Here is a 24378-nt window from a genome sequence, read left to right on the forward strand (position 1 = left end):
TAGGGAGTAAGCGAGGCGCGGCCACGACACCTTGTTTACTCGGCGGCGCGCCCCTGCGGGCGCCTCGTTCTCGGTCCCTACGTCACAGAGAGGCCCGTGCCGATTGGTTGGGAGTTCAGAGGGGGGCGGGGCCGGGGAGGGCGGGGATCAGAGCGTTGCCATGCCGGCCGCGAACCGCTAGATGCCGCTGTTCTCCAACGGTAGTTCGGCGCGGGCTCGTGGCCGCCAGGTGGCGCTTACAGGCACCATTCGCCTCCAAGTCGCCGAACAGCAAACACCCCAAACAATCCCGAAGCGCCACCAAAAAAAAAAAAAAAAAAAACCCGCCGGATCCGACTGCCACTTTCAACCCCCCCACCCCCACCCCTACCCCCGGCGCCGGCGAACCGCGGGAGCCGGAGTCCCTGAGAGGAGCCCGGGGCCGTTAGGGCCAGTCAGAGGTAGAGCAGCCGTCGCGCCGGCCGGGCCTGGGCTGCCGAGGAAGGCCCCGCGTCAGGAAGGAGGAAGGAGCGGGGAGGCGGCCAGGGCCAGCACCGCCGCCGCCTCTGCGTGTGTCCGCGGGGAGGTAAGTTAGAAAATGGCGGAGGCGAAGCTTCGAGAAGTTTGCGGGGGGCTTCCTGTATGTGCGTGTGCGTGTCTGTGTGGGCTGGAAATGGGGGCAGAGCAGGAGCGGGAGAGGGGGGGCGGGAGGAGGTGCGAGCCTTCGCTCAGGCGTCAGCCCGAAGCCGTCGGTGGCGGTGGTGGGGATGTCGGTGGCGGCCCCGTACCTTGTTTGCCCTCCCGCACCCCCAGATCCTCGGGGGCTCCCAAGACTGTGTCCCCCTTCTCGGCCGCGCCATCGGCGCTGCGCGGAGTTTACCGAGTCCTCCGGCCCTGCTTCCCCCACCGAGCACTGGGGGCAGTCTTTTTCTCCTCCTCCCCCAGCCCGTAGCCCCCCATCGAGACCCCCCCCCTCCCCGTTGCCCCCCGCAGGCGGCCCAAAATGGAGAACGCGGAGCCGCGCAAGATGGAGGCTCCGCTTCTCCGGGTGTGTAACGAGGGGGGGGCGAGGTACGGACGGACGGAGGGAGGGGAAGGATCGAGGCTGTCGTCGGCAGTGGGAGCCCACTGCGGCCCCGTTTAGGTCGGCGCTGAGGGAGGGTGGCGGTAGTGCGGGTGTCACGATGGGGGGAAGGAGCGGAGCAAAAATGGTGGTGCTGGGAACGGCGGGGGAGGGGGGGTGGGGGGAAGAGGAGGGAGAAGGAAGGAGGGGGCTAGCTTGTGTACATCCAGGCTTGGGGGAGAGGAGGGGCAAGTATCCCTCCCTAACTCCCCCCTCCTTCCTTCTAGAGGGAACAGCATTCATGTGACCTGGCCCCCCGCCCACTCCGTCCCCCCCAGTCTCGGCCCCGGCCCCAGCCCCGCCAGGGAGCCCGCTCCGCGGGAATGCGTAGGAGCTCGACCCTCCCCCTCGCTCCCCAGGCCCTACTTTGGGCAATTCTCCGAGGGGAACAATTTCCAAGTGGGCTGAGGCTGGGGGGGGGGGGAGAGCTGTAGGGCCCGCGTGCTGACCATGCTCTGAAAGGGGCTGCGCTCGTCGGCTGGGGGGGGGAAGGGCGGAAGGGGGAGGGCTGCGGGTTGGGGGGTTTTGGCGCCACTTTTGTTTTACTTTTAGTCCTGCCTTGCGTCTCCACCCCCGCCCCCCACGTCTTTGCTCACCGCACACTGAACCGAGCTGATCTTGCCTCAGGTAGGTGGGAAGCAGCAGCTGCTTGGTCCTTCTACGATCTCTTCTCCCTCGGCTTTGGGGAGTCTTAACATCAGTCGCAGGATTTTAACCCCGGATCGGGATCTCGGGCCGTATGTTTGGGACGGGCCGGGGAGGGTTGGGGGGGGGAAGAGGGCAGGGGTTGAGCTTAGCACCCACTAGTCCCACCAAACTTTAGAACCCCGTTCCCATCTCTTCTGCTTCTCCCCCACTCCCCCCCACCCTAAGCCTCGAAAACTAATAGCTTATTTGTTGCTTTTACTTGTGGGAAATGAATCTTGTTTTGCCTTTGCTCCCCAATTAAAACAGTTTCTCTTTTCATTGCCTATTTCCTCTTATCACCTACCTCCCTATCCCCTCCCCAGCCCCTGGTAAAGTCTTAATGCGTTTGTCATTTCAATTCCAAAGTGTCTGGGCTGGCGTGTTATTTTCATGTTGTAATATTCGACTCTTGTATTTAATTTCGCTTTTTTTCTCTCAATGCCCTAGAAGTTTTATTTCTCTTCTGTGACTTCGGTGTCTCCCCCCCCCCCTTTTTTTTTATTCCTACTTGGTGTTTCCCCGTTGGCGTTTTAAAAAATCTCTTACGTGTAGTTGTAAGAGAAAGGGGTAAAGGTATAATTTGAGTCTTTACAGGCTTTAGCCTAGTGTTGAAAGGTTCGATTCCTTTTCTATGAAATTATTTTAATAGAATTTTAAAACGAAGGATCAGGCTTAATTGTTAAAAATTTCTTTTTGTATTTATTGTATCGGTTTGTGTAGTAGAGTGCCAGAAATATCCCCTCCCTCTTAAAAAAAAAAAAAAGCACAACAAAACGACGCCTTTATATTGCTTGGTAAATTCTGTACCCCTATTTATCTCCCCGACTCCCTGTTTCACAGTCGCCACACCCTGTGTCTGTGTCTTTGGACTGGACTCTATATTGGCTTAATTTAGTGACACTGGACTTTTCCTAAGCATGAAGCTTCTTTTCCTCTTTGGCTTAGTCGTCTGTTGAAAGATTAATAACCAAGGTTTCTGGAATCAACCTGGTGATCTTTGCCTATTTATTCCCTGTTGTCTCCCTTCTTCGGGCGGGTGGCAGTGTCAGCACCACTGCTGGGAGAGGGAAGAGGAAAGGAGGGGAGGAGGGAAGGGAAAGGGGAAGGGAAGAGTGGAGAAGAGAAGAGAGAGTCGGGTTACCGAAGTGCGTCATTCATGGCTCTTAACTGGGCCTGCTCTGGAGCCTCTTGTGTTTGTTACTGTCCTAGCTGCACTTTCCTGCTCCCGGTATTGGATAGGGGGAAAAAAGCACCAGGCCTTCTCTTAGTCCTCTCCTGGTGCCTAGAAACCTAGAAATTGGGCTACCTTGTGAAATCGGGCCCTCGAAAACCTGAGCCTTTTTCTTGATAGATACTTGCTTCCCACAGTTTGATGTGAAAAACTGATTTAATCCTTGGCCTAGTTAATGCGGTGTCATCTAATCACCGAACCATTAGGGTTCCAAAATGTATTTTAAGTGACCTAATCATATTTCTATTAATGTCCTATAATTAGAAATGAAAAGGAACAATTTATTGTAAAGCTCTTTTTCTAGCCGTTGAAACATGATTTCAGGAGACAATCCTGTTAATTTCTCCTGCCTTTTTTTTAAATGGTAGAAAGTAATCGCAGTAGTAAAAAAAAAATGTGTTTATTTTCTAATGTATTCTTATTTAGAATTGCGTCTCAAGGAATAAGGGCTATGTTTAAAAGTTTAATTTAAAATTTATTAAAATATTTATTAAAGGTGCTCTATTTCAGATTTTGCGTCAACTTTTTCATAGACTTAATTTGTATATAAATACCTTTTTGTTTTTACCTCAATCAGTTCTGAATATATTCCCTCCTTTAAAAAAAAAAGCTAACTTAGAAAAAATCAACCCAGAAAAGGTCTAGAAATGGATGTGATATCCTGTGCTTAATAGGCACTCCTTTCCCTTCCTTATTTCTGGAACAAGATTGATTATTACACAGCTATTGGTTTGGTTTCATTTTATTGTCTTATTAGTTTTTAATAGTTATTTTTGGAGGGAAATTATGAGGAGATTGGATGATTTGATTAAATTACTTTCAACATATATGGATGGTAGATCCTGTTGCAACAGATTTTTTTTTTTTCTGGCTTTCTCCCCCCCCCCCCCCCCCCCAATCTCCAAATGAGGTATCTTTCTTTAAGGAAAATGCTATTAGATAATTTGATATATTTATGGAGAAAGAACTTCTAAGCTCAATTTTTCTGCTCTCATTAATGGATAACTTATTTGAGTTTATACTTTGAAACATCTGGGGAAACTAGCCACCCATGAAGATTACTGGCCCCTCTGGCTTGTAATATACATTTAATTGCCTTGACTAAAAAAAAAAAAATTCAAAAAATGATTAGCCTCTCCAAATTTAGCTAGGACAGTTCTCTGAGACAATAGAGTATTCTACCATCATAGTAGCAACCTGTCTGAGCTTGTCTTTTGCTGTTGCCTTGAATTGTCAGTCAACTCCATGCCATGCTGAGTATTTGAAGTTTATCTATTTTAAACGGTTTGCGCAGTAAAATTAGAGTCTAGTTATGATTTGTATTAAGATCTTGGCTGAATTTGGTTTTGTATTTTTACTGAAAACAGATCACATTCAGGTTAAGCTTCTGAATTTTTCTTTGAAAATGGAAAAATACAGTGTTAATGAAATTGGGCTTAGCAAGTATGTATTAGAAAGGCCAAATCAATAGGGGCTATTTTGAAGGCCCTACTAGCAAAATATAAGCTGTATGTTCTACTGGCAAGGATTTATAATAGAATGGGTTTTGCCAGTTTAATGGTAGCACTAGAAAGAATTTGGTGAGTAGCACCTGGGATTCAGTGATTATATGAAGGATTATAGGGGCTTAGTTCAGGATTCCTGGAGGGATATGAGGAGGGACCAAAAAGTAGAAGAATGCTACTTATTAGCCAGTCCTTCTCTCAAGCTGCTAGCTGTAGACCTGAAAAGAACTATTAGCAATTCTGTAGGTAGGCATAGTTGATAGGGGGATGGGAGAGGTGACTCTCCATTAGTTGTATGGATCTGTGATATTGTGAATCGGCCTCTTCAGAGGTGCAAATTGCAACTGTTGCCTTTTCTTGCCAGAATATTGTCTTGTTCCGGGTCTTTCTGCTAATTCATGTTCACTAAGATTATTTACTTCCCCCTCCTTTTATCCATGTATGTATTTATTATTTTGATAAACTTCAAGTGTCAAGTTTTTAACAGATGGTATATGAAACCTAAAATGGCTTGATGGTTAGTATTTTTTTAAATGTTACAAATGAAAATGATCTAATTTTGCTTACAATGTTTCTCCTTAGTCCAAGAAGTTTAATTGTTACAACATTTAAAGTAGACTTAACTTTACAAGGTAAGTATCTTTGTCTATGCTGTTTGTGTGGCTCGCAAGGCTTTTTTTTTTTTTTTTTTTCTACAAGGTATTTTTGATTATATATTCAACTTGCAAAGACTGTATGTGAAATAATGAAAATCAAATGACTTTTCAAAACTGTACTAATTAATTCTAAATAAGAATTAAATATTTAAATGTAATTCAATAAATTTTTAGTGCCTTCTAAGAGCCCTGGGGACTACTGAGACAAAGAGAAGCAATTCTTGCCCTCAAGGAACTTAGATGGGGTAGAGGAAGTAGAGAGGGTGGAGGGGGATGCTAAATCTTCATGGTATAAAGTAAATATAGAACTATTTGAAACCAGAAAGTGCACCACCAATAATTGGACATCTTTGGAAGGAAGGTTTCTGCTGAGGTGACATCTGAACAGAGAGTAGAAGGAAGATGAGAATTTTGTGAGGAAGGGGAGTTGAGAAGTTGAGTTTATTTTGGACATAAGGAACTAATTGTACCTGTAAGGGCTAGGAGATGGAATATCCAATTTTTGCTTGTTTTAAGAAGAGTTATTGGGAAACAAAGGTGGGAAAGGTAGTTTACAGATTATGAGTGTGCCTTAAATGCCAAGCCAAGGAGATTTTATGTTATCCTTAGAGGCAATGAAGGTGGTGATCCCCTTAATGTAAGATTTTCATTCTACCATTTTTGTTTTCATAGTGAAATAGTGAAAGTTTTCATAGAAAACTAATGTAAACAAATAAGATGTGGAATGGGGGTAACATCTTACTTTTTGTTGTAATCCTCAAGTCAAGTCGCTATAAACTACAAGAGTTTTTTTCCTTTGCCAATATTATTGATAGCTTTTTTGAAAAAATTGGACTTTTAGCAAAAGATTTCTTGATCTCAGCTCTATATGTTTAGGTTTTGAAAAATCATTTGTTCTAACATTTGACATAATTGTCCTGCTGTAGAGTTTTACATGAAGCATTCTTGTAAAACTTGTTTTAACGTCTGCAAATTTGGAAGCATGGAATTGATCTTTCAGTCACTATCATGTAACTTCATTTGTTATCAGGCTTAAGTGTGGGTTGTTGCCCATCACCTTTCCAAAAATTGTTTTCATGGTAACAGTTGAAATGTATTAAATAAGCCTGGTCTTTAGTTATGCTTGAACATGTTTACTACTGCAAAGTTTGTGAATATTATGTTGAGAAACTTTACTGAAAAGTGAAGTGTCACATGTGATAGGGAGTGAAAACTTTTTGGGGGAGTGTGTGTGTGGGTTCTCAATCTAAAATGGTCGCCTTAGCTGGCTTAACACTTACATAGGTGCATTAGAAATTAACTCAAGTTAACTTTTTGATAACTTGCTTTGTTATTTGACTATGGAGAATAATGTGTTTACTAGAAACTTTATCATTGGTTAATTTCTCCCCAAATATGTTAATTATATTTTTTGCTTTTTTCTTTTCAGTTTTACAATAAAGACACTTTAATTTTCACAATAAAAGCAAAAACTATCTAGGACTGGATAAACCTGGTATCACTATTTGACTTTGGTCAGTTAATAGTTATCAGTCGCAATCTTAAGGCATGTATTGTCTCCTCTCTCCCCCAATAATAAAAAAAGTATGCAGTCTTTTTAATCTAAAAATCTGACTTTATATTAAATTAGGTAAGTCAGATGATATGAGTTAGGTAAGTCAGATGATATGAGATACTAAATATATTTGTAGTGTCTTTTGGACAGTTATGTCATATTTTGTTGGCCAACTGATGTGTGTACATGTATATATTTATTCATATATATATATATATGCTTGAATTTTAGCTTTTATATTACAATCAATATTTAGACTACTGAATTTCAGAAGTAGGATTTTTTTCTCTCCATATTTGTATCTTTTTGGAGAGTATTCCTTTAAAGTACAATTTGATTTGGTTCAAATGTCAGGCGGCTTTTATAGTTATTTGCAGAAAAATGGTATAGTGTAGTACCTTGTCAATTGTCTTGTCAGTTATAAAATATGAATACCACCATTGATTTGTCAATTATCATTTCTCTGATAAACTGGTTAATGTAATTTCTAGCAGTTGGTGCTACTTTGTATTTTAAAGAATATCTGGGAAGCTAAATACATAATTTTATTTGTGATAACTTGTGGGTGCAGTGTTGATTTGGTACATAGTTTTAAAAGCATTTTATAAAAAAGTCATTGACAGTGACTTTTAAATTAGCAAAGTGATGCTTAGAAGGCTGGAAGTGGTTTTAATTCCTTGATACAGCTGGACTCTAAGGAGCTATTTATCTTTTAATAGATTTCTTCTCAGGCTGTTTTTATTAGTGTTTGATTTATTATGAAGGTCAGTTTATAATTTAAGCTGAATATTGTGTATCACTAGTAGGTTTTTAAGTCAACATTTTGGGGAGATTATAGGCATTGTGTTAAGATTAATCGCTGCATATCCCTAAAGAAGAAAAAATTAAAGGAAATTGTTTCCTTTTGGCGTTTTTTGTACTATTAAGTTTTTTAGTCTTTACCGAAGTAATAAGAAATGAGAAGAAAGTTTTAAATATGGAAAATTCAAGGGCATTGTTTGGAAAAATGGGCTTCAAGGAAAGCAAGTGAAAGATAATTTTCTAACTAGGGCCAAGTACAGTGGCATTTAAAAAAAGTTAATCTTGGCCAGAACTTCATTGTAAGTAGAACTGATCATAATGGATTTTAATGATAATAGTTTTACACAGATAGGTCTTTGATTTCATGTAATTAATGCTGAGTTGTTATTTTTTAAAGTGTGCTTTCTAATATTAAAATGTAATAATAGCTTCTCAACAACTGAAAGTATAGACAGTTTATCACCTGTAAGAAAATTATATAGGGGTATAGATGAAAATAGCATCTACTATTTGTAAATAAAGGTTTTCTTGAAGTGTTGGGGGATGATGATTTTGGTTTATAACTTATTTGTATATTTTCAATCAGTAATTTTTCTTGTGACATTTCTTTTGGTGTTTGAACATGAAGTTGTGAGATTCTTTGTTGCAATTAAACAAATTGGCATACACCTTGCTTATGCCTCCTACCTCATTGAAACTCCTGGTTCTGAAAGGAAACAACTTAAATAAGAGAAAAATATAAGCTTTGTTCTTTCCTGTTCTATTTTTTTTTTTTAGATATTTATAAGAAATTGTTTTTGAGGATTAAACTTTGTGCTTGCTTCCTGTATTCTTCTATTCTCTTAACAGCAGTAGATAGTGTGACCATTAATAAATGACTTAAAACTGGGCTCCTGTGACCCTTAACAGCACTCCCTATATCTGGATAATTTCAACTCCAATGTTATCCCCATAAACCATTCTCCTAAGACTTCAGATGAATAGGATTTTATCACTTCTTTGTAATTATCATATTGTTTTGTGTTCTGATTATTTATGCATCCGAGATCAATCACTAGATTTTTTCCTGAGCACCAGTTTCCCATTACCACCTGCTTACTGCATATTCCTAACTAGGTATCTCAAACTCAGTCTTGTCTCTCCTTTTCTCTCACTTTTATATGACTATCTTCTACTGAATCCATAGCTCCTCCCTTAATATATAATTCATTATCCTGCCAATTCTATCATAATATCTTTTTTGTTGATCACCACCTTTCTACTCACAGGACTACTACCTGTGAAGAGCGCGTATTTTTAAATCGGCCAGAGTCAGGAATTCAGGTTAGGGGAAAATCCGTCAGTCTTTATTCTCAGTGAAGAAAGATTGGAGGTGGAAGGGAATCGGCGATAGCAATGTGGGCAGCTGAGTCAAGAAGCTAGCTAGACCAGCAGCCACACGACCAGCAGCTAGGAGTATGGAACCCAGGCCCAATCTCTCCCAGCTTCTCTTCCTGTCTCTCTCTGCCTCCACCCACCAAAATCGTCATTTCCTATACAACACATCAGGACTTGAACAGAGAATGGGCGGGGGCCATTCTTTATCTAATCATGTATATTAATAGAGTATAGCTCAATTACTATTTAGCCTCACATACTTGGGACCTCAGTGCCCATCAACTCAAACCTCAGTCCATTACAACTACCCTAATTCAAGTCCATGACTTCTCTCATCTGGACTGTTGCAATGGTCTCTTAATTGATCCCTGGCTTCAGTCTTTTCTCTTCTTCTAAATGCAGTTGATAAAAGTGATATCCCTAGAGACCAGATCTTTTTGTCTTTTTCATTTCTGGCTATCCAAGATAACAGGTACTGATGAATCTATAGTTCGGGCAATAGAAATTCCTTATTTAATTAGTTTTTCCTGTGTGGATTGTTGGGCCAAATGTTTGTTATTATGGAATCCCTTATTAGAACACAGGATTTTCAGAATTAATGGAATTATCATAATGTCCTGTTGCAGTTGGAACACCTGAAGTGCCTCACCATCTCATCTAAAGCATGACTCCATATCAATGGCACATACATTTCTTGGGTCCAAATTCTGCTCTTTCATTTCTTGATTAATAATGAGGGGATCATCAAACAAAAGTTATTTGTAACATTTCTGAAGGAATCTTATGTTTCTGATTTGTTTTTAAGACTGGTTTGTGCTACTAAATCAAATTCTTTAAAAAAAAGTTTTTCTAGTCAATTGTGTATGCAGCTTTGGGGCATAGTGGAGTCAGCAAAGACTTTACAATCACTTCGGTCATGTCAGAAAGGATTCTTGTTCTGTGCTTGCATTGGACGAGGTCACCAAGGCTCTTTCCAACTCTTTACTCCCATGATTCTGTGCAATGCTGATTGTTAGAGAGTAATAATTCCCACCCCACTTTTTTTATTCTTCTAATTAATTAGTGTGATTTTTATTATTTTTTTATTTTTTAGCATTTATTCACTTTATTTTTTTTTAATTATAACTTTTTATTGACAGAATCCATGCCTGGGTAATTTTTTACAACATTATCCCTTGCACTCACTTTTGTTCTGACTTTTCCCCTCCCTCCCTCCACCCCCTCCCCCAGATAACAAGCAGTCCTCTACATGTTAAATAGGTCACAATATAGCCTAGATATAATATATGTGTGCAGAACTGAACGGTTCTCTTGTTGCATAGGAAGAATAGGATTCAGAAGGAAAAATAACCTGGGAAGAAAAACAAAAATGCAAACAGTTTACACTCATTTCCCAGTGTTCTTTCTTTGGGTGTAGCTGCTTCTGTCCATCATTGATCAATTGAAACTGAGTTAGATCTTCTCTTTGTCGAAGAAATCCACTTCCATCAGAATATATCCTCATACAGTATCGTTGTTGATGTGTATAATGATCTCTTGGTTCTGCTCATTTCACTCAGCATCAGTTCATGTAAGTCTCTCCAAGCCTCTCTGTATTCATCCTGCTGGTCATTTCTTACAGAACAATAATATTCCATAACATCCATATACCACAATTTATCCAACCATTCTCCAATTGAAGGGCATCCACTCAGTTTCCAGTTTCTTGCCACTACAAACAGGGCTGCCACAAACATTTTGGCGCATACAGGTCCCTTTCCCTTCTTTAGTATCTCTTTGGGGTATAAGCCCAGTAGTAGCACTGCTGGATCAAAGGGTATGCACAGTTTGATAACTTTTTGGGCATAATTTCAGATTGCTCTCCAGAATGCTCACCCCACTTTCAATTAATTCCTTGGTATCCCAGATAAGGTAGATCTCCCCTGGATTAGGAATCTTCTTTGTATTTAATGGTCTAGCCTACCTCTTCTTGGCTTTTGTATAGGGCTATTCTCCTTTTGCTTAATAAATGAAGTTAGATTATAACTAGCAGAAAACAGAAGTATAAAGGGTAAACTTTCTTAAAATTGCTTCATAAATGGTGAATTCGGTCTTCATTTTTCTTGAGCAGATGTGCTATTTAATTAGGAATTTTTTGCTAGCTCTCTTTGAAATATTTGAATTATTTTTTCAGATAGTAAGTATTTGGATATTAGGAGTGAATCAGTCAAATGTTTATAAAGAAACTATTTAACTATGTCAGATACTATGTTATATTTTGGAGATACAAAGACAAAAAAAGAAACATTTCTGAGGGGTTTATTGTGTATTGGAGGAAAAGAAATAACATGTACATAAAAAGTATATACAAAGTAATCTATGAGTAAGGGGTGACACTTGGAGCTGGAGGAAGATGAAAAACCTTATAGAGGAGATTGACTTGAATTAGGCTTTGAGGGAAGCTAGGGATTCTAGGAGGCAGTTTGATACAGTTGAAAAAGCACTGGTTCTAGTTAGCTCTGCATTGAAAGATCACTTCTGACTGACACTACCTGTGGACCTTGCACAAGCCACTTAATGGGCTCTTTTTCCTCATCTGTAAAATGAGGGAGTTGGACTAGATGAGCTCTTAGATTCCTTTCAGTTCTAGATCTATGATCCTAAGGAGTAAAGATGAGGAGGGAACATATTCTAAAAATGAAGAATTGAAGACAGGAAAAGGAGTGTTGTGTAGGAGGAACAAGTAGGCTAGTTTGTCTGAACTGCAGAATGAGAATGGGAATAATGTGTAACAAACCTAGAAAAGCAGTCTGGGGACAGATTTTGAAGGACTTTAACAGACACAGGAAGCAAGAGGGAGCCACTAGAGTTTACTGAGTAGTGATATGGTTTTATTTGCAATTAAGGAGTATGGATAAGTGAGCTTCTTGTTGATACCCACTTTGACTGGAATACTCCCTTCATATCAACAGATGGTGGTTTGGTCACTCTGGGAACTCCCTTCACTTGGTAGATCTCAACCCATAATACAATTTAGGATTTAATTGATTTGCCTGAGGATTAAGGAATTTCCATTTGCCCATTATCGCTTATGAGAGGCAGGGCTGAACACAAGTCTCCCTGATTGTAATATAGCACTGTCCACTATATTATGCTCCTTTTTCCCCTTTCAATTATCTTTAAAGTCCTTCAGGACAGGGAGTATGATTTTTAAACCTTTTCTGCATATATGTGAGCTGTTATGTACCTTGTACTTCCAAAGTAGTGGAATTAAAAATTTACAAAGAAAAGAATGCCCACTGTTTTTTTAAAAGTCTTTTTAACTGTCAATAAGGTCTTTAGGGGAATAGTATAATGGATTTATTAATAAAAGGTGTTACTGACTTATCTCTTATTATTGTTTATTGTCATGTTGCTTTCCAAAAAGATTGCACCAATTGTTCATTTCTTTAGTCGTTTGCATGCCTGTTTTTCCACAGCCCTACCAGCATTATTGAATTTTATATTTTTAGTTAATTTTGCTAATATATAACATAACATTGGTATAGAGGGACCTCAGAGACCATGGACTCTCTCATTTTACAGATAAAGAAACTGAGGCTCAGGAAGATGAAGTGACTTACCCGTAGACACATAGCTACACAATAGTATTCAGCAGAAGTAGAATAGGACCAAGATATTCCAACTCCAAAAGACACTGCATATAAGGTGGTATATGTGTTGTTTTAATATGTCTCTTGGATGAAACACAAATTACTTGGCTTCTAAAGCCTTTCACAATCTGGCTCTAACTTATCTTTTCAAACTGATTTCCCTTTCCATGTGTATGAAGCCAAAATAACGGATTTGGCTTTCAATGTACAAAGTAATCCTTCTCCCTACATAGGCTGTCTACCATGACTGGAACCTTCTGTACCATTGCCTCCTATAATCTTTTAGCTCCCTTCAAGGCTCAGTTGAAAAACTACCTCCTACCCAAGACATTTCTTCGCAATTGTTGTTGCTTCTCCTTCAGGTACTTTGTATATGCTTCTAGTGTACTTTGTATTTGCGTGTTTGTTTCCCTTCTATTCCCCATGTAAATTTAAGGGTAGGGACTGCTTTTTAAAAATCATAGTGCATGACACATAGTAGGCACTTAAAGAATAATTATTGAATTGGATGTAGAGCTTATTTTAATACTTGAGCTTAATCCAAACACGATAAAAGAAAGCGAGCTTTTCCCTTTGAATTTCTCTTTTAAATCACATAGGAAAAAGGAATCTCTGATAGCAGTATTAGTCCATCATATGAAAATGATGGACTAATACTGCTATCAGAGATTCCTTGACATTAGTAGTCTTGGATTCTAGCCATATTGATGGATTTCATTTTCCTTAAATTTTTGGCATGATAATATTGAAGATCCTGAATAATCAGATTGTCTTTAGCATATTGTACTTTACTAAGAAGGTAAAATAGACATTTTAGATGATTTTTAGAAGTGGGGTTGAAACAAATGTTCTGATAAAACATTATCAATCTATTTTTGTGTATTTAATACGAAACCCTTGAACATTCCAGTTAGTTGAAATTCTGCTGTATACTGATTGCATTGAACATTTTCTGAAATGAACTAATATCATGAAGATATCAGTACCATTTCTAATTTGGTAATCAGTAAAGCACATTTACCTGAATCACTAGTGGGGAATAAGGTAGTTTTTTTATACTAAGTCAGGGGTAGCAGAATACATCATGTAAAAATTTTACTTGATAACATTTTCTTGGTCATTGATGCTTTATGGTATTTTAATAGCTCTTAAATTGTTAGGAATTGTATGCATTGATCATTTTTGTGAATACTAACAACAGAGAGCATTTATGTATAATACATTTTCTTTTTTCATCAGCTGCATTTCTCAATATGGATTCTTTTCCTTTATAAGAAAGAAGACAAAAGAGAAAAAGAATCCAGCAAATATAATCAAATTCGATATTTTTTACAAATATTAATTCCATGTCCATAGACCCCAAGTTCTGCAAAGAAGAGCAGGTATGCCTTCTTTTGACTATTACACTTCTATAGCATTCAATTTTAATTGTTTTTTTCAATTTACATTGTTTGTATTCTTTGTTTCCCTGCTTCTGCTTATTTCACAAATTATTTCACATTATTTCATTATTTCACAAAAGTCTGCCATAATTACCTGTGTTGGACATTTTTCTCAAAAAGTGGTGAGAAAATATTCTACCAATTATCTTTTGTGAGACAAATATAGTCTTAATACTTAAACAAGGAAACAATAAAGCAAAGAAAAATAACCAATGCCATTAATGACTGTTGATTCAAAAAGTTGAAGTATATGTTTTGCAAAAAAGAATACAGAAAAAAATTATTCACTGTGAATCATATTGGATTTATACCAGAGACGCAAGGATAGAAGAACATAAGGAAAACAACATGATCATGTTAATAGCAAAAGAATCCCAAATTCTGTGATTAATTGGATAAAGGCTTTGACAGAATATAGTATTTGTCCTAAAAATACTACAAAGCATAGACATAATGTCATTTTATTTTAAATTAAAAAGTAGTCAGTGAGGAAACGCTAGAAGCTTTCTCAGTAAATAAAGTAGTAAAATAAGGAATCATATTTTCCCCAATGTTATTTTAAATTTTAAATACTTCTCAAAATGCTAGTAATAGCAATAAGAAAATAAACATAAGGCTAATGAAAGAGACAAAACTGTTTTCTTCTGATAGGCTATTTTGCTTAGAAATCCAGTTAAAAAAACTAATTGATACAGCAAGCATAGCATAAAGAGAAACCCACAGAAATTGATAGCAATTTTATATGGCAGTAACAGAAGTGGGAATAATAGAAGAGAAAGTGCCATTCAAAATAAATATAAAATGTATTATGTATCAGAGAGTTATCTTATCCGGGCATACATACCTAAGACTTTGTAGTATTATATTATGATAATACAATTAGAATATATTGCTTAAACAAAGTGATTGAATTTAGAGATTCAGTAGTTGTACTATCCAAAGACATAATTTGCAGTTAGACAAAGTAGTAAAATTCAGTCGGAGCAACATGAGATAAAGGGAAACAATGAAAGAAAATAGGAAGGAACCAGAAACCTCAAAATTTTATTATAAAACCGTGATTAAAGATACTTAGAATTGGTAGAAAAAAACTACCTCGGTATAATAGACTAGAGAAAGAGAAAAATGAGTCAAGCCAACAAATTTAATGCAATAATGTTCACTAAACCTGACAACATAATTTATCTGGGGAACAACCTCTTATTTGACAATAAGTAGAAAAACTGAAGAACAGTCTGGAAGAAGTTAGGTTTGAATCAACATCTTAAACCATATTATCTTTTCAAAAAACTTTTAAAATTGCATTTTATTTTTCTAAATACGTTGCAAAGATACTTTTCAATATTGATCTTTGCAAACTTTGTTACAATTTTTTCCCTTTCTCCTCTCTTCCCTCCCCAAGATAGAAAGCAATCCAATATAGGTTAAACATGTTCAATACCTCTAAATATATTTACATATTTTCATGTTGCACAAGAAAAATCAGATCAAAAGAGAAAAAAAGCAAACCAAATAACAAAACGTAAAAATACTACGCTTTGATCTACATTCAGAAAATGTAGATGACATTTTTGATCACAAGTCTGTTGGAATTGCCTTGAATCACCTTATTGTTGAAAAGAGCCAAGTCCATTACAGCTGATTGTCACATAATCTTGCAGTGTGTGTGGAGTGTGTGTATAATGTTCTCTTGGTTCACTTCATTCAGCATCAATTAATGTAAATCTTTCCAGGCTTTTCTGAAATCACCCTGCACGCTCACTCTTGCGCACGCGCGCTCTCTCTCTCCCTCCCACCACAAAAAGAGCTGTTCCAAATATTTTTTACACATGTGGGCTCTTTTCCCCTCTTTTATCATCTCTTTGGGATACAGACCTAGTAGTGGTGCTGCTGCTTCAAAGGGTAAGCACAGATTTATAGTCCTTTGGACATTGTTCCAAATTGTAGAATGGTTGGATCAGTTGCAACACTACAATGATGCATTGTTTGCCAGTTTTCCCATATCCCCTCCAATATTTGTCATTTTATTTTTCTGTTATCTCAGCCAGAATGAGGTAGTACCTTATAGTATAACTTTTGGTTTGAATGGTATTTCTACATACTTTATGGGAATAAGAAAGGCATGTGAGTTGGTAGTTACTGCTGTTTTCTTTGTTGCTTGCTTTTTTTTTTTTTATTATCAAGATTTTAAAAATCTATTCTGCAACATTAATTTTAATCAATCAATTCATAATTTAATGTTATTATATAATCATATTTATTCATAATTTATATCATATATTTATAATATAATTATTATTAAATTTAATTTTAAAATTAAATTGGTCTCTATTATACTTTCAATTTCTTTTCATATGCAATTGGTATAGTTTAAGTTCTTCCCATTGTTGTAATTTTAGTGTTATTTGTATTTCCTCATTCTAATATATTAAAGATTGAAGTGTTAAAATCTAAAATAAAACCTGTTTAAAAAAATTTTCAACTTTTCATTTTTTACATCTTTTCTGTTTCCACTTTTATTAGGAAATAGTCTTGGTATTATTGGCTTAGATGGGTTTCCCAGTGAGCTTTCTCTTTTGAAAAAAAAATGCATATTTTAAAGTGTCATCCTTGACTGCTGTGTATTTCACAGTTGTAGTAATTTGTAGTAATTTCAGTAAGTTTCATTTCATCTATATCTTTTTGGATTTGATATTCATTTATAATAAGTTGATAGATAACAAAGAGACAAATGGCCTTAGAAATAATTACAACATCAGTTTCCTGTCAAGACATTGTTATATTTTGTTTTTAATAGTTAATTTTCCTCTTTTTATTTATTTAATTTAATTTTATTAATTTTAAAAAATATTTTACTATTTTAATTCTTCTTTAGGATTCAAAATTCTCTATTTCTCCTTCCCTTTCCCCTACTTAGTGAGAAGGCAAAAACATAAGAAAAGAAAACCCATTACAAATATGTGTAGTCATGAAAGACAAATTTCCATATAAGCTAAGTTTAAACAAACAAAAAAAATTCTTCATTGTGCACTCTTACTCCATCACTCTTCTAACTGGAGGTAGATAATCATGAGTACTTTAGAATTGTTGTAGATTATTGCATTGATCAGAGTTGCTAAGTCTTTCTCCGTTGCTCATCTTTACAATATTGCTATTATTATGTAGATTGTTCTCCTGGTTATGCTCATTTCACTTTGCATCAGTTCATATGAGCCTTTCCAGGTTTTTCTGAAGCCATTGACATCATTATTTTAGCACAGTAGCATTCCATCACATTCAAATACCACAATATATTCAGCCAGTTTCCAATTGATGGGCATCTCTTCAGTTTTCAATTCTTTGCCACCTCAAAAAGAGCTGCTGTAAACATTTGTATACTTAAGGGTCCTTTTCTTTCTTTGATCTCTCTGGGGTACAGACCTAGAAGTGGTTTTGCTGGGTATTCGCATCACTTTTAATAGTCTTTCGGGTGCAAATCCAGAATGATTGAATTAGTTTATAGCTCCAACAGTGCATCGGTGTACTTGTTTTCCTATATCTTCTCCAGCATTTGTCATTTTCCTTTTTTTCTCCCTGTTAGCCAGTCTGAGGGATGTGAGGTGGTTACTCAGCTATTTTAATGTCTTTCTCTCTAATTATTGGTGATTTAGAGCATTTTTTTTCATGTGGCTATTGATAGCTTTGATTTTTTTTTTTTCCCCCTCTCAAAATTGTTCAAAATTGTTCATATCTTTTGACCATTCATCCACTGGGGAATGACTTATACATTTGACTTAGTTCCTTTATATATTTTAAAAGTGAGATCTTTATAGGAGAAACTTCCTACAAAATTTTTTACCCTCCATTTTCTTGCTTTTCTTCTAGATTTAGCTGTATTTTATTTGTGCAAAAACTTAAATTTTATGTATTCAAAATTATCTATTTAACTTCCTATGAACATCTTCATTTCTTCTTTGGTCACAAATTCTTCCTTTATCCATAGATCTGATTTCTCCATTTAATTTATTGTTCTTTAACTTTAAATCATGCATCCATTTTAGTCTTTAGTTCTTGCTTGTTGGGACATTTGGATTTAACACTAGATTACATTTCCCATTTGCTTCTGTATTTTAAGCTTTGTTTTATAGCTTCCTTACTGAATGTTCTTTTCATTAATTCTCATGATATTCTTTTTTTGGGTGATATTAGAGGGCCTAGGCTTATTCCTTCAATTTATTTTGCTTGTCTTATTGCAAAAAGGAATTACTTTTTCTAGTACAATGCTGATCAGTAACGATGATGAGACTTCTATGCTTCCACTGTTCTTATTGGGAAGTTCTACCTTATCCCCATCATAAATAATCCTTGTTCTTGGTTGCAGATAGATACTGCTTATTTTAAGGAAAGCTCTGTTTATTTCTATGCTTTCCATTTTTTAATAAAAATGTATTTTGTCAGAATCTTTTTTCAGCATATTAAAACTATCATAACATCTGTTTTTTGATTATTGAACTCATTTGTGCTTACAATTTTCATAATATTGAAGCAAACTTGGATTCCTGGTATTAATCTCACTTGGCTTGTTAGATATATTGTTCAAATCTCCTTGCTTGTATTTTTGAAATTTTTTTGCATCACTATTCATGAGGGAAATTGTTTTATGCACCCCCCTCCCTTTTGCCTCTTGCTTTGGGTATCAGGAATATATTTATGTCATAGAAAGCATTTAGTTGGATTCCTTACTTATCTTTTAATCAGTTTATGTAGTATTGGAATGAATTATTGGTAGAATTAACTTGTAAATCTATATAGTATTGTGGCCTTTTTTCTTAGGGAGTTCATTTATGGCTTGTTCAATTTTTTTTCCAAGATAGGGCTATTTCAATGTTCTAGTTCCTGTTCTGCTAATCTAGACAATTTATATTTTTGTAAATATTCATCCATTTCATTTAGATTTTAGTTTTGTTGGTATAGAGTTGGATAAAATAGCTTCTAATAGATTGTTTTTATTTCCTTTTTTTGGTTTTGAACACACCTTTTTCATTTTTGATACTTGTATTTTTTAATTTTTAATTTTTAAAAATCAAAAACCAATGGTTTTTTTTTCAAACAATCAACTTGTAATTTTTATTTCTCAGTTAAATGCCTTTTAAAAATCTTTTTTTTCTTAAGTATTTCTATTTTAGTTTTTAATTGAAGTTTTGTTTCTTTTAGTTTTTTTCTATTTGCATGCCCAGTTTGTTGAGCTATTCTTTCTCTCTTCCATTGTTGTAAGTGTTTAGAGACATCAATTTTCCCCTAAGGATTACTTTGGCAGCATCCCAGAAAATTTTGCATGTTCTTTCATTATTGTCATTAATTTTAATGAAATTATTGGTTCTGTGATTTGTTCTTTGACCCGACCCACCTATTCTTTAGGATTAGATTAGTTTTCAATTAATTTTTAATCTTTGCTTCAAAAACCCTTTATTAAATGCATTTTTTAATTCCTTTGTGGTCAATGAAGATGCATTTAATATTTCTGTCCTGCATTTGTAAGATTTTGATGCTCTGCTTATGTGTTTTTTTTTTTTTTTTTGTGAAAGTGTCATGCACAGCTTAAAAAGAGGTATATTCCTTTATTCCCATTCAGTGTTTTCTGGAAGTCTGTCATATGTAACTTTTCTAAAATTCTGTTCATGTGTTTAGCTAATTTTTAATTTTATAGATTTATTCAGATTTGATGGATAGAGGTAAATTGGAGTCTCATTAATATGGTTTTACTGTCTGCTTCTGTAACTGATTTAACTTTTCTTTTTCCTTTGAAAACTGTGGATGCTGTGGTATTTATTCTGTGTATGTTTAGTAGTAATTTTGTCTTTGGTACCTTTTAAAAAATTTTTGTTTTTATGTTCTGGATGCCTCCAAGTTTTTACTGCCTCTCAAGTGGTCTGATATGGGTAGAAGGTTCTTCACTAACTCTCCTGGTCAGAGCTTTACAAATTCCTCACCCAGGTGTGTGCCTTGTTGTATTCAGTTATTGCTAACTCAATAGATTTATCTCCAGGTTTAGAGGTACTAAATTTCTGGCTTTATTTTCTTTGGTCTTGTTCTCCAGGCCTGTCTCATTGCAGTCTAAAGGATAGAACTCATTTTTCACTTTTCTGTTTTGCTTAGAGCCACATAGCTAAATTTTTGGAACATATTCCTTTTTCCTTATTCACCTTGAATCCCTTTATACTTGTTTCTCTGCTATTTTTCTGTAAGACAGAGTTACCTGTTTGTATCTGTTAGTACTCCTAGTGCTGGTTCATGGGTCTCCTAGAATCAAGTTCTGTCTTGGTAGTTCAGTCTTAGTCCTTACTGTCCTTAGGTGCTAGAATGCACTGTGTTAAAGCACTTAACAGATATTGTCTCATTTGATCTTGACAAAAATCCTGGGAGGTTGGGAGTTGAGGCAACCAGAGTAGGTGGCTTGGTGTTTCACAGCTAGTAAGTGTCTGTAGTTGGAATTGAACTCAGGTCACAGTACAGATTCAGGACTCTATCCACAGTGTTATCTAGCTGTCCCATCTTGTCACTTTAGTAGAATCTACATTTTAAGTCGCTGCAATAGTGAATAGTACAATGGTGCAATGGTTTTTCCTGATGGTCTTTGCTTCTGCTCATCATTGAACCCGTAGCTAACAAAGGTCCTATGAAATTGGTTCTTGTTGCTTTTGAATATATGGTGAAACTAAAAGCAGTTAACAAGGTGGATTAGAATAGAATGAGTTGGAATAAGGAGTTTGTATTCATCTATTTGCAATAGAGATCCATTGAGTAAGAGGAGAGATTGGAGGCAGGGGTACCATCTAGAAGGGTATTAGAAACCATCCAACTAAGAAGTAATGCGAGTGTGAAGTGAAATCTCATTGTGGTTTTGTATTTCTCTTACTAGTAATTTAGAATATTTTTTTATGTGGTTATTTTTCAATTATTTTGAAATTTGTGTTTATTCCTATCCATTGACCACTTGTTTCGGTCGTGTGTGTGTGTGTTCAGGATATGTATTTGTGTGTCTATCTGTACATTTGGAGAAGGGTTTTCATTTTTTATGTAATTTATTTATTTTCTTTGATGATTGCTGAACATAATACATTCCCAACACCTAGATTTGAGAACTGTATGATCAACTTTTTTATAATTGATTCATGATATACAGTAAGAATGTATTATGAAATATGGTATAAAGTGTTACCACATTGCCATTTCTGCCACCTTGCTTTCTAGGCTTCCCAAAATTTTTTATAAATAGGGAGGCTTTTTCCCCTTGTTTTCCTGTTTCTTGAACATTGGCTATTGTTTATGATTCTTCTTTGACTAGTCTGCTCCATTGGTCTCTCTGTCTGTCTCTGTCTCTCTAAAACAATAACTGATGACTGATTCAGCTTTTTAGCATAGTACTTGGCACTTAGTAGGATCTTAATAACTATTGATAGACTTATCATTGCTATATTACTTAGTTTGGGATTGGAGGTGCTACTCTCTTTTCATCCCCATCTCTTTTCATCATTTCCCCTGATAATCTAGTGATTTTATTTTTGCAGTATCCATTTGATTATTTGTTTGGTTTAGTATTTTAACTTTGATAATATTGTCTTTTCTTTGTAATGGAATGACCCAGCCACAAGCACTTGTATATTCTTCCAGGTGTGTAAGATGTCCTCTATTTCTTTTCTTTCTTCTTCTTCTTCTTCTCTGAGGCATTTGGGGTTTAGTGTTGTGCCCAGGACCATACCTTTTGCCTCATAAATTCTGTTATTGGGCTTAATACCCCAAGGAGGCAAGTTCCATATACATGAAAGATATTTGTAGCAACCCCTTTTGAGAATTGGAAACAAAAGTAGATGCTCACTGATTGAGAAATGGTTAAACAAACTGTGGTATGTGGATGGGATGCAATATTATTTTTTTAAATACTAGCTTTTTATTTTCAAAATATATGCAGATAGTTTTCAACATTCACCCTTGTAAAATTTTGTGTTCCAAGTTTTTTTCCCTCCCTTTTCCCATCCCTTCCCTTAGACAGCAAATAATCCAATGTAGGTTAAACATGTGCAATTCTTCTATTTATATTTCCACATTTATCATGCTGCACAAAAAAAGTCAGATCAAAAAAAATGAGAGGGGAAAAAAAGCGAGCAAGGAAACAATAACGAAAAAGTGAAAATACTATGTTGTCATCCACATTCAGTCCCCACAGTTCTTTTTCTGGATGCAGATGGCTCTCTCCATCATAAGTCTATTGGAATTGGCCTGAATAACTTCATTGCTGAAAAGAGCCACATTCGTTAGGAATTGATCATCGAATTATCTTCTTGTTGCTGTGTCTAATGTTCTCCTGGTTCTATTCACTTCAATTACCATCAGTTTACGTATGTCTCTCCAGGCCTTTCAGAAATCATTCTGCTGATCAGTTCTTATAGAACAGTAATATTCCATAACGTTCATAAACCATAACTTATTCAGCCATTCTTCAATTGATGGTCATCCACTCAGTTTCCAGTTCCTTGACACTACAAAAATCCTTGCACATGTGGGTTCTCTTTCTTTTTAATGATCTCTTTAGGATATAGACCCAGTAGAGACACTTCTGGACAAAAAGGTTATGCAGTTTAATAGCCCATTGAGTATAGTTCCAAATTGCTCTCCGGAATGGTTGGATCAGTTCACAACTCCACCAACAATGTATTAGTGGTGATGGAACATTATTATGCTGCAAGAAATGTGTGTGAATACAGAGAAGTATGGAAAAATCTACATGAACTGATACAGAATTGAACTGAGCAGAGCTTGAGAAGCTTTATGCATAGTACTACAACAATGTAAATAAAGCCACTAAAAAAACCAACCAAACCCCAAAAGTGAATGTTGGAAAAAATAAAAAGAACAAGTATAGCTTGGAAAAAAGAGATCAGAAGATACTTCTATGGCGCTCTTTGCAGAAGTAGCTTGTTCACAAGTGTACATATTTTAGACTTTTAATATTGATGTTAGACTGATTTTTTTTTCCATTGAAAATTTTTGACTTTTAAAATGCTACTCTTTGATAGGGAATACAGTACAGGGGAAAAATTGTGATGATGTAAAAAGACACTAGTAAAATAATTCTGAAAAAAGTATCGATGGCAATGCGAGTGAACAATGAGTGAACAATGTGAGTGGATGGTGAATTGCTAATATTGTTAGAGGGAAATAGGATTATTAATAGGAACCCTTCAAGTCTAAAGATTAGAAATTTAGAACCTGGTGCTGTAAAGTTGAAAAGAGGAGCAAGTGTAGAAAATAAGTTTGAGGGGATGGTAGGATATCAACTACACACCAAATTCATCTTTGGGATGGAGTGTAAGGTACTTTTTATAAGGAGAATTTCCTATAGGACTAACACTTAGTGGTTGAAAGGCTATCTAATGTTACATTCCTGCTTTTTAAACAATATAGTGAATCTAAACTTTTTTTTATCAGGGGTTCAAGGTTATTATGAACATCAATTGCTATGTAAAATACAATGATGCCTGTCAACTTATTCATGTATTTAGGGTTTTTTTCCCCCACTCCTTTATTAAATTGCCCTAGATTGCTTTTTGGAAACTGATTATGCTGTTTGTGCTATCTCAAGTTTTAGTTTCTTGAATTTTATATCTCTACTGTTAAACTGAACATCTCTGATATCAGCATGGGGCTCAGCATGAATTTTAAAAAGGGTTTTAAAAAATTATATATAACAGGAAACATGTATAAGTTTAAAATGATGGGAAAAATAAACACGTTATAAGTCTTTGTCCTTCAAAGTGTTTGTATGGATAGTTAGACTTGGATCTTTATTATTCATTTCTCTACATCACTCTCCCCTGAGAAAATCAACAATGTTTTAACTTCTGGACTTTTGATCAATTTAGATTTTCTGTCCATGGTAGAAGAAACTTCTTGCTATCATCTGTCTCTAGTTGTTGAACTCTCAGAGAAATAATTTCTGACTGGCTCTTCAAAAATTTCTTTGGCTTTATCTTTATGAAAATGTGTCTCCTAATATGTCCAAGTCCTTTCTTCTAATTTCACATGTATAAGAGAATCTTCTGTGTTTGGTCTCCACAAATTATTCTTTTGGGCTTTAGATTTTTTGGTGAGGTAAACCTTGGAAGTAGTTTGCTTTACTTTGACCAGGTCTTAGTGACCAATGACTTGAAGTCTGCTCATCCTTGACCTATTGTCTTGTTTTCCTGAAGCTAATATGGTAGAAGTGTCATGTTCCTAGTTTTCCACATCCCTTTTATGGGTCACTCTTGAAGAGAAAATCTACCAACCTATCTTTTGTAAAACAATCATTTGGCTTAAATTGCTCTATCTCCCATGCTTGTCCTATGTCTGAATTGGATTTGATTTTTTTGAA

The 24378-nt window shown here is 36.2% G+C and overlaps 1 protein-coding gene across 7 annotated transcripts in view; it reads left to right on the forward strand.

Moving 5' to 3' along the window:
* The first annotated feature begins 253 nt into the window (after positions 1 to 253).
* Positions 254 to 24378, forward strand: part of STAG2 (stromal antigen 2) — a 121692-nt gene continuing 97567 nt past the window's right edge. For 3 of the 7 annotated variants that reach the window (XM_031944425.1, XM_031944426.1, XM_031944430.1), the window contains exon 1: positions 255 to 565. The gene's annotated coding sequence lies outside the window, so the exon portion shown is untranslated. Of the gene's footprint in view, positions 566 to 1394; positions 1730 to 1752; positions 1840 to 24378 lie in introns of those variants that run through there. The other 4 variants (XM_031944428.1, XM_031944427.1, XM_023506893.2 and 1 more) reach the window with 4 other exon arrangements.

This window comes from Sarcophilus harrisii, chromosome X (assembly GCF_902635505.1).
Source record: "Sarcophilus harrisii chromosome X, mSarHar1.11, whole genome shotgun sequence".
NCBI classification, from domain to species: domain Eukaryota; kingdom Metazoa; phylum Chordata; class Mammalia; order Dasyuromorphia; family Dasyuridae; genus Sarcophilus; species Sarcophilus harrisii.